At 37.3% G+C, this 12,901-nt stretch overlaps 2 non-coding genes across 2 annotated transcripts; both read right to left on the bottom strand.

Moving 5' to 3' along the window:
- Positions 1-6,579: 6,579 nt before the first annotated feature.
- Positions 6,580-6,661, bottom strand: Trnal-uaa (transfer RNA leucine (anticodon UAA)). Its single transcript has one exon. It is a non-coding gene; the product is annotated as a tRNA-Leu (tRNA).
- A 148-nt stretch (positions 6,662-6,809) lies between these two features.
- On the bottom strand, positions 6,810-6,891 carry Trnal-caa (transfer RNA leucine (anticodon CAA)). The gene has a single exon. It is a non-coding gene; the product is annotated as a tRNA-Leu (tRNA).
- Positions 6,892-12,901: the final 6,010 nt, after the last annotated feature.

Raw genomic sequence — 12,901 nt, 5'->3', positions numbered from 1 at the left:
GAAACCATAACTGGTGTCCATTTGAAGAGTGGTGGAGATTAACTATCACTGGCGTCCATTTTAAGAGTGGTGAGGATTAACCATAACTGGTGCCCATTTGAAGAGTGTGGGGATTAACCATAACTGGTGTCCATTTGAAGAGTGTGGGGATTAAACATAGCTGGTGTCCATTTGAAGAGTGGTGGGGATTAACCATAACTGGTGCCCATTTTAAGAGTGGTGGGGATTAACCATAACTGGTGTCCATTTTAAGTGTGGTGGGGATTAACCATAACTGGTGCCCATTTGAAGAGTGGTGGGGAATAACCATAACTGGTGTCCATTTGAAGAGTGTGGGGATTAAACATAGCTGGTGTCCATTTGAAGAGTGGTGGGGATTAACCATAACTGGTGTCCATTTTAAGAGTGGTGGGGATTAACCATAACTGGTGTCCATTTTAAGAGTGTTGGGGATTAACCATAACTGGTGTCCATTTGAAGAGTGGTGGGGATTAACCACAACTGGTGTCCATTTGAAGAGTGGTGGGGATTAACCATAACTGGTGTCCATTTGAAGAGTGTTGGGGATAAACCATAACTGGTGTCCATTTTATGGCACGAAAAACGCAACATCTTCGGTATACCTCTGATCTTTCTAAACGACGTTCGTGATTGGTCAAGTCGCGGCCTTTAAACAAGTGACGTCATTGAAACAAACGCTGTTCAAACAGCTGATATTATGTTGTGTATTACTGTCTTTGAAACGTTCATTTGTAGCATTACAAGTGGATTATCGCATAGGATGTTTTTGGGCGAAACAAATGAGTGTAAATAGGAACAAGTACTTTTATAAATACATTTGTTTATGAAACCATTCAGTACGTTCAGGAATACCCGTTCTTCACAAAACACGCACGGACTAAATATTTCATCCACTGATGAACTGCAATACTGATACATTCAGTCCTTGACGGCCTAATGGTGCACTGGTTGCGTAGTGCTGACACTGCTGACACCACCATTAAGGTATTGTTACCTTTTTGAAGGATTTGTTTGATCTCTAAGATTGCATAGTGCTGACACAACCATGAAGGTCTTGTTACCCTTTTAAAAGTATTTATTTGATCTCAAAGATTGCACATTCCTTGCTACCCTTTTTAAAGGATTTAATTGATGTCTAAGATTGCATAGTCCTTACACCACCATGGAGGTCTTGTTTCCCTTTTTAAAGGATTTGTTTGATCTCTAAGATTGCATAGTGCTGACACCACCATTAAGGTTTTGTTTCACCGTTTAAAGTTTTTTTTACATATACACCTAGTACTAAAGGGACTTTTTCACATATTTCGTGTTGGAGACGATTAATACAGAATCTGTTCAAATTGTCAATGAAAAATATTTTTATCAAACATGCATCGGATTTAAACTCACAACCCAAAATTGTCTGATGGTCACACAGTCCTACTGTCACAAGTTCACACGGTCTGATGGTCACACGGTCTGACAGTCACACGGTCTGACAGTCACACGGTCTGATAGTCACACGGTCTGACAGTCACACGGTCTGATAGTCACACGGTATGACAGTCACACGGTCTGACAATCACACGGTCTGATAGTCACACAGTCCTACTGTCACAAGTTCACACGGTCTGATGGTCACACGGTCTGACAGTCACACGGTCTGACAGTCACACGGTCTGATAGTCACACGGTTTGACAGTCACACGGTCTGACAGTCACACGGTCTGAACCGCAGAACGTCTGACGGTTACACGGATTGACGGTCACACAGTCTGACGGTCACACGGATTGATGGTCACACGGTCTGACGGTCAGACGGTCTGATAGTCACACGGTCTAACAGTCACATGACAGTCACACGGTCTGACAGTCACACGGTCTGAAGCGCAGAACGTCTGACGGTTACACGGATTGACGGTCACACAGTCTGACGGCCACACGGATTGATGGTCACACGGTCTGACGGTCAGACGGTCTGATAGTCACACGGTCTGACAGTCACATGACAGTCACACGGTCTGACAGTCACACGGTCTGAAGCTCAGAACGTCCGACGGTTACACGGATTGACGGTCACACAGTCTGACGGTCACACGGATTGATGGTCACACTGTCTGACGGTGACACGGACTTACGGTCACACAGTCTGAGGGTCACACGGATTTACGGTCACACAGTCTGACGGGCACACGGATTGATGGTCACACAGTCTGACGGTCACGCGGTCTGACCGTGGTCACACAATTTGTCGGTCACATGGTCTGACGACAGTTAGAATTCGTATCGTACGTTTTCACAGTAAACGCTCGTACTTTTGTCTATCAGAGTCAACAGTAGTACCTCTGGTTATCACAATACGAGTGTTTATTCTGATTATCAAAGATACGATTGTTTACGGTAATAATCAATGAAACAAGTTTTTACTGTAATCATCTAAGAAACGTGTGTTTAGTGTAATTATCTAAGATACAAGTGTTTACTGTGATTATCAATGGCAGAAGTGATTACTCTGATAATCAAAGATACGAGTGTTTACTCTGATAATCAAAGATACGAGTGTTTACAGTGATAATCAAAGATACGAGTGTTTACTGTGATAATCAAAGATGCAGTGTTGACTGTGATAATCAAAGATGCAGTGTTTATTGTGATAATCAAAGATACAGTGTTTATTGTAATAATTAAAAATATGAGTGTTTACTCTGATAATCAAAGATACAAGTGTTTTCATCTGATAATCAATAATACAAGTGTTTTCATCTGATATCAAAGATACAAGTGTTTTAATCTGATAATCAAAGATACAAGTGTTTACTGTGATAATCACAGGTACGAGTGTTTGCTATGATAATCACAGATACGAGTGTTTACTGTGATAATCAATGATATGAGTGTTTACTGTGATAATCAATGATACGAGTATTTACTGTGATAACCAATGATACTAGTGCTTACTCTCATTGTATGAAATTCAAATGCTAAGTGTGATCAATCAGTTGCTTGTCAGTTACGGATTTCTAAAAGTAAATAAGATTATTCCAGTGAGCACTTGTCGTCTCTCTCAGACTGTCAGGATCCGGCTAAGGGTATCAAACCGAGATTGTTAGGATCCGGCTAAGGGTATCAAACCGAGACTGTCAGGATCCGGCTAAGGGTATCAAACCGTGACTGTCAGGATCCGGCTAAGGGTATCAAACCGAGACTGTTAGGATGCGGCTAAGGGTATCAAACCGAGACTGTCAGGATCCGGCTAAGGGTATCAAACCGAGACTGTTAGGATGCGGCTAAGGGTATCAAACCGTGACTGTCAGGATCCGGCTAAGGGTATCAAACCGAAACTGTTAGGATGCGGCTAAGGGTATCAAACCGAGACTGTCAGGCTCCGGCTAAGGGTATCAAACCGAGACTGTCAGGATCCGGTGAAAGGTGTCAACCTGACACTGTCAGGATCCGGTGAGGGTAATCATACTGAGACAGTCAATATCCGGCTAAGGGTATAAACCTGAGACAGTCAGGATCCGGTGAAAGGTATCAACCTGAGACTATCAGGATCCGGTGAAGAGTATGAACCTGAGACTGTCAGGATCCGGTGAAGGGTATGAACATGAGACTGTCAGGATCCGGCTAAGGGTATAAACCTGAGACAGCCAGGATCCGGTGAAGGCTATGAACCTGAAAATGTCAGGATCCGGTCAAGAGTATGAACCTGAGACAGTCAGGATCCGGTGAAAGGTATCAACCTGAGACAGTCAGGATCCGGTGAAGGGTATGAACATGAGACTATCAGGATCCGGTGAAGGGTATGAACATGAGAATATCAGGATCCGGTGAAGGGTATGAACATGAGACTATCAGGATCCTGTGAAGGGTATGAACATGAGAATATCAGGATCCGGTGAAGGGTATGAACATGAGACTATCATGATCCGGTGAAGGGTATGAACATGGGACTATCATGATCCGGTGAAGGGTATGAACATGAGACTGTCAGGATCCGGTGAAGGGTATGAACATGAGAATATCATGATCCGGTGAAGGGTATGAACATGAGATTATCATGATCCGGTGAAGGGTATGAACATGAGACAGTCAGGATCCGGTGAAGGGTATGAACATGAGACTGTCATGATCCGGTGAAGGGTATGAACATGAGACTATCATGATCCGGTGAAGGGTATGAACATGAGACTGTCAGGATCCGGTGAAGGGTATGAACATGAGACTGTCAGGATCCGGTGAAGGGTATGAACATGAGAATATCAGGATCCGGTGAAGGGTATGAACATGAGACTGTCAGGATCCGGTGGAGGGTATGAACATGAGACTATCATGATCCGGTGAAGGGTATCAACCTGAGACTATCATGATCCGGTGAAGGGTATGAACATGAGACAGTCAGGATCCGGTGAAGGATATGAACATGAGACAGTCAGGATCCGGTGAAGGGTATGAACATGAGAATATCAGGATCCGGTGAAGGGTTTGTCAGATAACTAGCAAATAGTTGTGTTCACACGTTTAATAAATATCAAAAGCAAAGCGTGAGCAGTAAAACCGAATACATTCAAAGTGACATAAAACAAAGAGGCATTTAAACCTTTTTGAGTGACATTGCAAAAATCTTCCTTTTGAACCTAACAACATTCAAAGTGACATAACACAAAGATGCACTTAAAACCTTAAAGCCTTCAAAGTGACATTATTTAATGAGCCAGTTACAACTTTTCAACATTCAAAGTGGCATTAATTATGTGGCATTTAGAACTTTTAAAACATTTAAAGTGACATTAAATGCAGATGTCATTAAAACTTCGTTGCTTTGATCCATGGAAGTGTAGAAAGATACCCAGCTGTAGTACTAGGTGCTCGGATGTATGTGCATTCGTCAATTTTATGGAAATCAAGAAGACTAAGAATTCAATTTCAAAATCGATTTCAATGGAAACGAAAAGCAATTAATTAACAATAACTTTCAGAAACCATACACGCAATAATGTGACATAAAACATTTTCATCTTAGTTTAATTTTATGACATGAATTTAATAATAATAATAAAAAAATAATAATATGTACACTTCACGCTAGATAAAGGAACATTACCATTCAAATTACAACATGATAATAATAATGTGTACACTTCACGCTAGTTAAAGAACATTACCATTCAAATTACAACATGATAATAATAATATGTACACTTCACGCTAGTTAAAGAACATTACCATTCAAATTACAACATGATAATAATAATGTGTACACTTCACGCTAGTGAAAGAAACATTACCATTCAAATTACAACATGATAATAATAATATGTACACTTCACGCTAGTTAAAGAACATTACCATTCAAATTACAACATAATAATAATTTGTACACTTCACGCTAGTTAAAGAAACATTACCATTCAAATTACAACATGATATTACAACCCGATATCGGCGATGAGTGCGTTTAGTCCCACGAGGGTGAAAATGAAAATGACGAATGTGAAAATTGAGAATGAAAATTGAGAATGAAAATTGAGAATGAAAATTGAGAATGAAAATTGAGAATGAGAATGAAAATTGAGAATGAAAATTGAGAATGAAAATTGAAAATGAAAATTGAAAATCATCAGAGAAAAAAAATGAGCGTCTTGGTATCAGATACAAAAACAAAGTAATTTATTTCAAGTTTTTATTTTTTATTTTGTGAAACAAGATAATTGTCACAATCAATCGAAAACTTTCTTCAACCACGTCAGGGTTAGCCGGCCAAGATTGCAAGATTTTCAAATCGGTGGAAGAAACATGACAAACAATAGTTTCTCATTCGCACTTTTGGTGGCGTTCCATCAGCCTTACAATCATTACAGTACCACACATATCGAAAACAGTTTTGGCAGTAGCCAGCTGGAGGGAAAATGTTCAAAAGATCATGTCGTTGACAAGGTTCTAACGTAAAGACTCCAGCACAACACAATTGGCATTCCCAACAGAATGTTTTGAAATAATCATTGTACTGTAGTCCAGCAAACCCAACGATGTCAGTATATCGTTTTGCCATAGTTAGTGAAAAGTACAGTCACTACTGTATGTTTAAATAGTTTGAAGTACTCTAAAAAGAGTATACATTATTTCTTGAACTTGCATTCAACAACTTTGCAAACCAATGTTAGAAATTTGAGCTAACTAGCGTATTGCGGCTGTCTACAGCATAACTGTGTAAATCAGAACTGGTAGTGTTTGAGTGATTAACACAGTTCACCTTTCTATGTAAATGAAATAAACAGAAAGCAAAAATACAAATAATTGATTACGGTTTACGGTTTATTCATAAATTTGATATTTTCCGATAACAACAGTTCTACAAAAATAGCATTTACTAGTTTTGATTGAACACTCATGACAAGTCAAATGGCCACAAGGCGTAAACACAATACACTTTTTGTCCGTAACACAAATTTGACAAAGGTTTTTTTCATCGTTTTGTAGTTGCAACTCTTGTCGCGTTTCTTGTTTCATGCTGAGGTGATGCCAAATTACGAAATATCTTGGATACTAATCGCATGTCAGCCAAAATGCAAAATATATTAGTACGGGTGGGGTTCGAACCCACGCGGACATAGTCCATTGGAACTTAAGTCCAACGCCTTAACCACTCGGCCACCGTACTTGGTGCAAATGAGCCGGGAAGTGCAGATTATAAGAGCTTGAAATTATAATGCAAAGGCCATACGATCTGCCAAATTGCTCATGTATTCCTTACAAAACTTAACAGTTACACTTAGTTGAATGTACAATTGCCTTAAATGCAAAAGTATTAGTACGGGTGGGGTTCGAACCCACGCGGACATTGTCCATTGGAACTTGAGTCCAACGCCTTAACCACTCGGCCACCGTACTAGGTGCAAATGAACTGAGAAGTGAAGATTATAAGAGCTTGAAATTATAATGTAAAGGAAACATGAGTTTTTTCTTATGTTTGAAGATTTTGAAAAATATGAGATGAAATTTAAAAATTGCTTTCACGTGAAAGTGAAGTGAGCTTTGCAGTTTGAAGCATTTCAAAAGACGAAAGTCTTCATGATGCTTAAATTTTGTTTCACTCAATCGTTGCATAACTATTGAAAATTTCTCATATACAACTAATGCTTCTAATTTCAGTTTATGTTTTATTCAAAATGTAAGCAGATAACAAAGTACAAACATGCATAGTATTCATAACATTGCAAACATATCAATATACATAATTATACACAATTGTTTTCATGAAATCAAACACAAGCAAATGTTTACAATTGTTATAATGTCAAACATTCAATGTGAAAAGTATTTTTGTTATGCAATGTGGTCACTCCCTGTTTTTCATCCAGACTTGTGACTGGCATTGGTCAGGTTACCCACGGCATCAGCGAGGTCGGAAAATGGTAACTCTGAGCCAGAAACCTATTTTCCTAGTGTCATACACTACGCAAAATCAGCACCCATTAGAGGCCTTCCAGGCGACCTTCTACAATTTGTTACACCTATAATGTAGAGTGCTGGACTACTCGGGTGTAACAAACGGGGTATTGCTGACTCGTTGTAGGTACAACGCCGAACAAGTGATGTCTGATACAAGAAGGCCTGTACTGGGGCAAGAATCGAGTGCCTCAGCCGCATTGTCCGATCAAAGAAGGGATTTCTGCGATCAACTTCAAATACCTCAACCACAAGCTAGGCTCGAAAACTCGTAGACTTATTTCTCTTTTGATCTAAGAGAAGGCTACAGAGTTCACTTTCAAACACACCTCTTAAGCACATAGAGGCATATTTGCTCGCTTTACTTGCAGGCAGGAAATGCTAACTTTAATCTCAGAAAGCATTTCCTTTTATGTATCGCAACTTATGAGCAAAGAAGCGATTGAATTTTGAATTTTGAAAAAAACTGAGGCAGCGCTAAAGGCAACTACTCGACAGGGCACACTTAGGACTAGCGCCCCATTCGCTTCGTCCACTCTCTATGCATGCACTAGCGTACAGAAAAGGGGTACTCGTGAGCATAGAGGTTGCCACTCCCTATTTTTCATTGCCTGTAGCGCGACATGATGACCATGAGCGGTTCCTAGTATTGGTACTGTACATCACCTTACACCAATACTAAGCTGGTCTAACGACACCTCCATACTCATGGTAGCCTCTCAAATTTTACTTTTACCAAAATGTTTTTGCGAAGTTGACAAAATCATTGCATTGCATCCAAGACCGTAGCATATTGAGCAATGAGAAACAAATCTCGTCGAAGCTATACTTCTATGCTCATGCTACCAGACGCAAATAACAAATCACTTGCCAAAATCGCTTTTTGTATATGATCTAATGGCTATCACAGAGAATGATCGTATTCGTCAGGCGATGTCAAAGTGATCGACAACATGAGCTGGCCAGACTCAAGAGCGAAAAACTATGAGGTATCGCGACATACGGTTCTCATGTTCAAACCAGAAGGTCAAAAACCTCTCAGATATTTTCTCTGTATCTCTGATGCACCAAGTTCATAGTGCGAGGAGAAATCTGAGAAGTTCAAACCCACTTTGGGCTCCCAGCAGACTAACAGCACTTCTGAGCTAAGAGCTTGCTACTGGAATGACGAATATTGAAAAATGTGGAGCTTATATACCCGATGGCCAAAATTAATGCGCATCGCATTATAATTGTGCATAAATGGTTAGGACTATTTTTTTTACCGTTTTTATTTATACGCTCATATGAAATAGTTCCAGAATTATCACTTGATTCCGCATTATTATTGTACAAATGGCTCGAGATTTTGAAATCTGTGAATGAAGTAGTTTTTCTATGAAGATTATGTGAAATCAGTTTCAGTAAAATATCATTTTTTTCAAGTTTCATGGACTTGGTGGAATTTGTGCATATAGCTTATGATTGTGAGATCTGAGAGATTTGCTGCAAATGTAGATTTGTTGAATTTGATCATTATGAAGATTTTATTTTTTTCATGAAATCTTGTGTGAACGCCAGTTTCAGTAAGATACCAATTTTTCATGTTTCATGGACTTGATGGAATTTGTGCATATAGCTTATGATTGTGAGATCTGAGAGATTTGCTGCAAATGTAGATTTGTTGAATTTGATCATTATGAAGATTTTATTTTTTTCATGAAATCTTGTGTGAACGCCAGTTTCAGTAAGATACCAATTTTTCATGTTTCATGGACTTGATGGAATTTGTGCATATAGCTTATGATTGTGAGATCTGTGAGATTTGCTGCAAATGTCGATTTGTTGAATTTGATCATTATGAAGATTTGATTTTTTTCATGAAATCTTGTGTGAACGCCAGTTTCAGTAAAATATCAATTTTTCATGTTTCATGGACTTGGTGTTTTTTGTGCATATAGCTTATGATTGTGAGATCTGTGAGATTTGCTGCAAATGTCGATTTGTTGAATTTGATCATTATGAAGATTTTATTTTTTTTCATGAAATCTTGTGTGAACGCCAGTTTCAGTAAAATATCAATTTTTCATGTTTCATGGACTTGGTGTTTTTTGTGCATATAGCTTATGATTGTGAGATCTGAGAGATTTGCTGCAAATGTAGATTTGTTGAATTTGATCATTATGAAGATTTTATTTTTTTCATGAAATCTTGTGTGAACGCCAGTTTCAGTAAAATATCATTTTTTTCAAGTTTCATGGACTTGGTGGAATTTGTGCATATAGCTTATGATTGTGAGATCTGAGAGATTTGCTGCAAATGTAGATTTGTTGAATTTGATCATTATGAAGATTTTATTTTTTTCATGAAATCTTGTGTGAACGCCAGTTTCAGTAAGATACCAATTTTTCATGTTTCATGAACTTGGTGTTTTTTGTGCATATAGCTTATGATTGTGAGATCTGTGAGATTTGCTGCAAATGTTGATTTGTTGAATTTGAACATTATGAAGATTTTATTTTTTTTCATGAAATCTTGTGTGAACGCCAGTTTCAGTAAAATATCAATTTTTCATGTTTCATCGACTTAGCTGCATTTTTTTTGTGCATATGGCTTATGATTGTGAGATCTGTAATTTTTTTGAGAGAATTGCATGAGCCTTTAATTTTTCAACATTATGAAGATTTGATTTTTTTCATGAAATCTTGTGTGAACGCCAGTTTCAGTAAAATATCAATATTTTCATGTTTCATGGACTTGATGCTGCAGTTTTGTGCATATGGCTTATGATTGTGAGATCTGTGAGATTTGCATGCGCCTATAATTTTTTGAAAGATTTGCATGAGCCTATAATTTTTTGGGTAAATGAAGCCTATAATTTTCAACACTATGAAGATTTGATTTTTTTCATGAGACATTGTGTGAACGCCAGCCTCAGAAAGATATCAATTTTTCATGTTTCATGGACTTGATGCTGCATTTTTGTGCATATGGCTTATGATTGTGAAATTTGTAATTTTTGAGAGATTTGCAAGAGCCTATAATTTTTTGAAAGATTTGCATGAGCCTATAATTTTTTGAATAAATGAAGCCTATAATTTGTTTTTGAAATCTTGAGATCTCTCGTTAATTTCTAGATTTTCAACAATATGAAGATTTGATTTTTTTCATGAGATCTTGTGTGAACGCCAGTTTCAGTAAAATATCAATCTTTCATGTTTCATCGACTTAGCTGCATTTTTTGTGCATATGGCTTATGATTGTGAGATTTGTAATTTTTTGAGAGATTTGTATGAGCCTATAATTTTTCAACAATATGAAGATTTGATTTTTTTCATGAGACATTGTGTGAACGCCAGTCTCAGAAAGATATCAATTTTTCATGTTTCATGGACTTAGCTGCATGTTTTGTGCATATGGCTTATGATTGTGAGATCTGTGAGATTTGCATGTGCCTATAATTTTTTGAAAGATTTGCATGAGCCTATAATTTTTTGGGTAAATGAAGCCTATAATTTGTTTTTGAAATCTTGAGATCCCGCGTTAATTTCTAGATTTTCAACAATATGAAGATTTTATTTTTTTTCTCATGAAAACTGGTGTGAACGCTAGTTTCAGAGCACAAATGTTGAAGGTTTTGAAATCTGAGTGTTTGAGTGAGTTTTATGAAGCCTATAATTTTTGAAGAATGTAGCCTATAGTTCGATTTTTGAAATCTTGAGATCCAACGTTAATTTCTAGATTTTCAAAATATTCGAATGTTCAGACCATAGAATTGTCATTCAGAGTTCTTATGATGTATGATTGTTGATATCATGAAGATTTTAACTTTTTCGTGAAATCTTGTGTGAACGCCAGTGTCAGTAAATTATCAATTTTCAGGTTTCATGGACGTGGGTCCACATTATTGAAATTTGTTATTTTTTTGAAGGAGTTGCATGAGCCTATAATTTTGAATAAATGGAGCCTATAATTTTTTTATGAAATCTTTAGATCCCTCGTTAATTTCTAGATTATGAACATTATGAAGATTTGATTTTTTTTCATGAAGTATTGTGTGAAATAAAGCCTATAGTTCGTTTTTTTGAAATCTTGAGATCTCTCGTCAACTTCTAGATTTTCACAGTTTTTCACAATTTTTCACAATTTTCGATGCATATTTTTTTGTTGAGAGCATGAAATTACAATTCAGAGTTGCATTATTTTTGTACATATGGCTTATGATCGTGAGATTTAACATGTTTGAAAATAAAAAAGAAGCTTTTTCATACAATCTCATGTTTGATTTTTAAATTTCAACACAGCAGAATTTGTGAATTTGCTGTTCATGTTTTGCATTATTTTTGTACATCTGAGTATTTTTTTGAAAAATGAAAAATGTTGCAGATAAAATGTTGAAATGTTGAATGTTTGTGTGATATGTGTATTTCGAGCCATTTTTTTTTGAAGTATAACGCCAGTGGCTGTTATCTTCAAGCATTAAAAGGGAAACCTAATTTTCATCGTAACCCTATTATGTGGTCCTAACCTAGTTTTATTTGTTCACAAATTTGAAAATAAAGGCAACGCCAAAGGCAGTTACTCGACAAGGCACACTTAGGAAGAAGCATCCGATTGCCTATATTTCCCCTCTCATTGTAAAGACTGTGTGGAGTGTCGGACCACGGCAATACAAAGAGGTTGCCACTCCCTATTTTTCATTGCCTGTAGCGTGACATGGTGAACATGAGCGGTTCCTAGTATTGGCACTGTACACCACCTTACACCAATACTAAGCTGGTCTAACGACACCTCCATACTCATGCTAGCCTTTAAATTACTTTTGCCAAATCATTTTGCTGAACGAAAACATTGCCACATATCAATGTTCGGTCGTTCAAGAGGAATATTTGTGATGAATGAAGTTTTGCACTTCGAAACCAAACTAAGAATGCAATGAGCCTAGTACATTTCACTTGTATTTCACAACGCATCTACATTCTAACATTTTTTTTAAAAAGTGCTTGATCTTGCAATATTGATTTCAATTTTCATTCAAGCTGAACTTTATAGACATTGACAAAACAACAGGCTTGCATCTTAAACCGCCGCATAAAGGACAGCGAGAAACGAATCTCGTCGACCCATGCTGGCACGAGCAAACAAATCATTTTGTCAACAGCATTTCACAAAAATGACACATTTTAAAATGCAGTGCAAATTTTGCTCTTGTACACACTATCAAAATGTTTACCATTTTACCAAGTTATGTTCCAACCAATATCGTAATCAATATGACAAGACCAAAGCTTAATAAATTTATGAATTACAAGCAGTATTACTGCTAAAATTTTGTTCAATCACAAATGTTCCTCGGTTTCAGCCGTGACCAAGTCTGGCTGTTTCTCATAAAAAAATATAGTGAAAAACCGTTTGACTGTGGTTTCATTGAAAAAAATCGACAGACCAAAATGTAACCAATTTTATGAAAAAA

This window comes from Mya arenaria, chromosome 7 (genome assembly GCF_026914265.1).
Source record: "Mya arenaria isolate MELC-2E11 chromosome 7, ASM2691426v1".
NCBI classification, from domain to species: domain Eukaryota; kingdom Metazoa; phylum Mollusca; class Bivalvia; order Myida; family Myidae; genus Mya; species Mya arenaria.
Note: the sequence above shows the minus strand (reverse complement) of the source record. Positions and strands in the feature narration are given on the sequence as shown.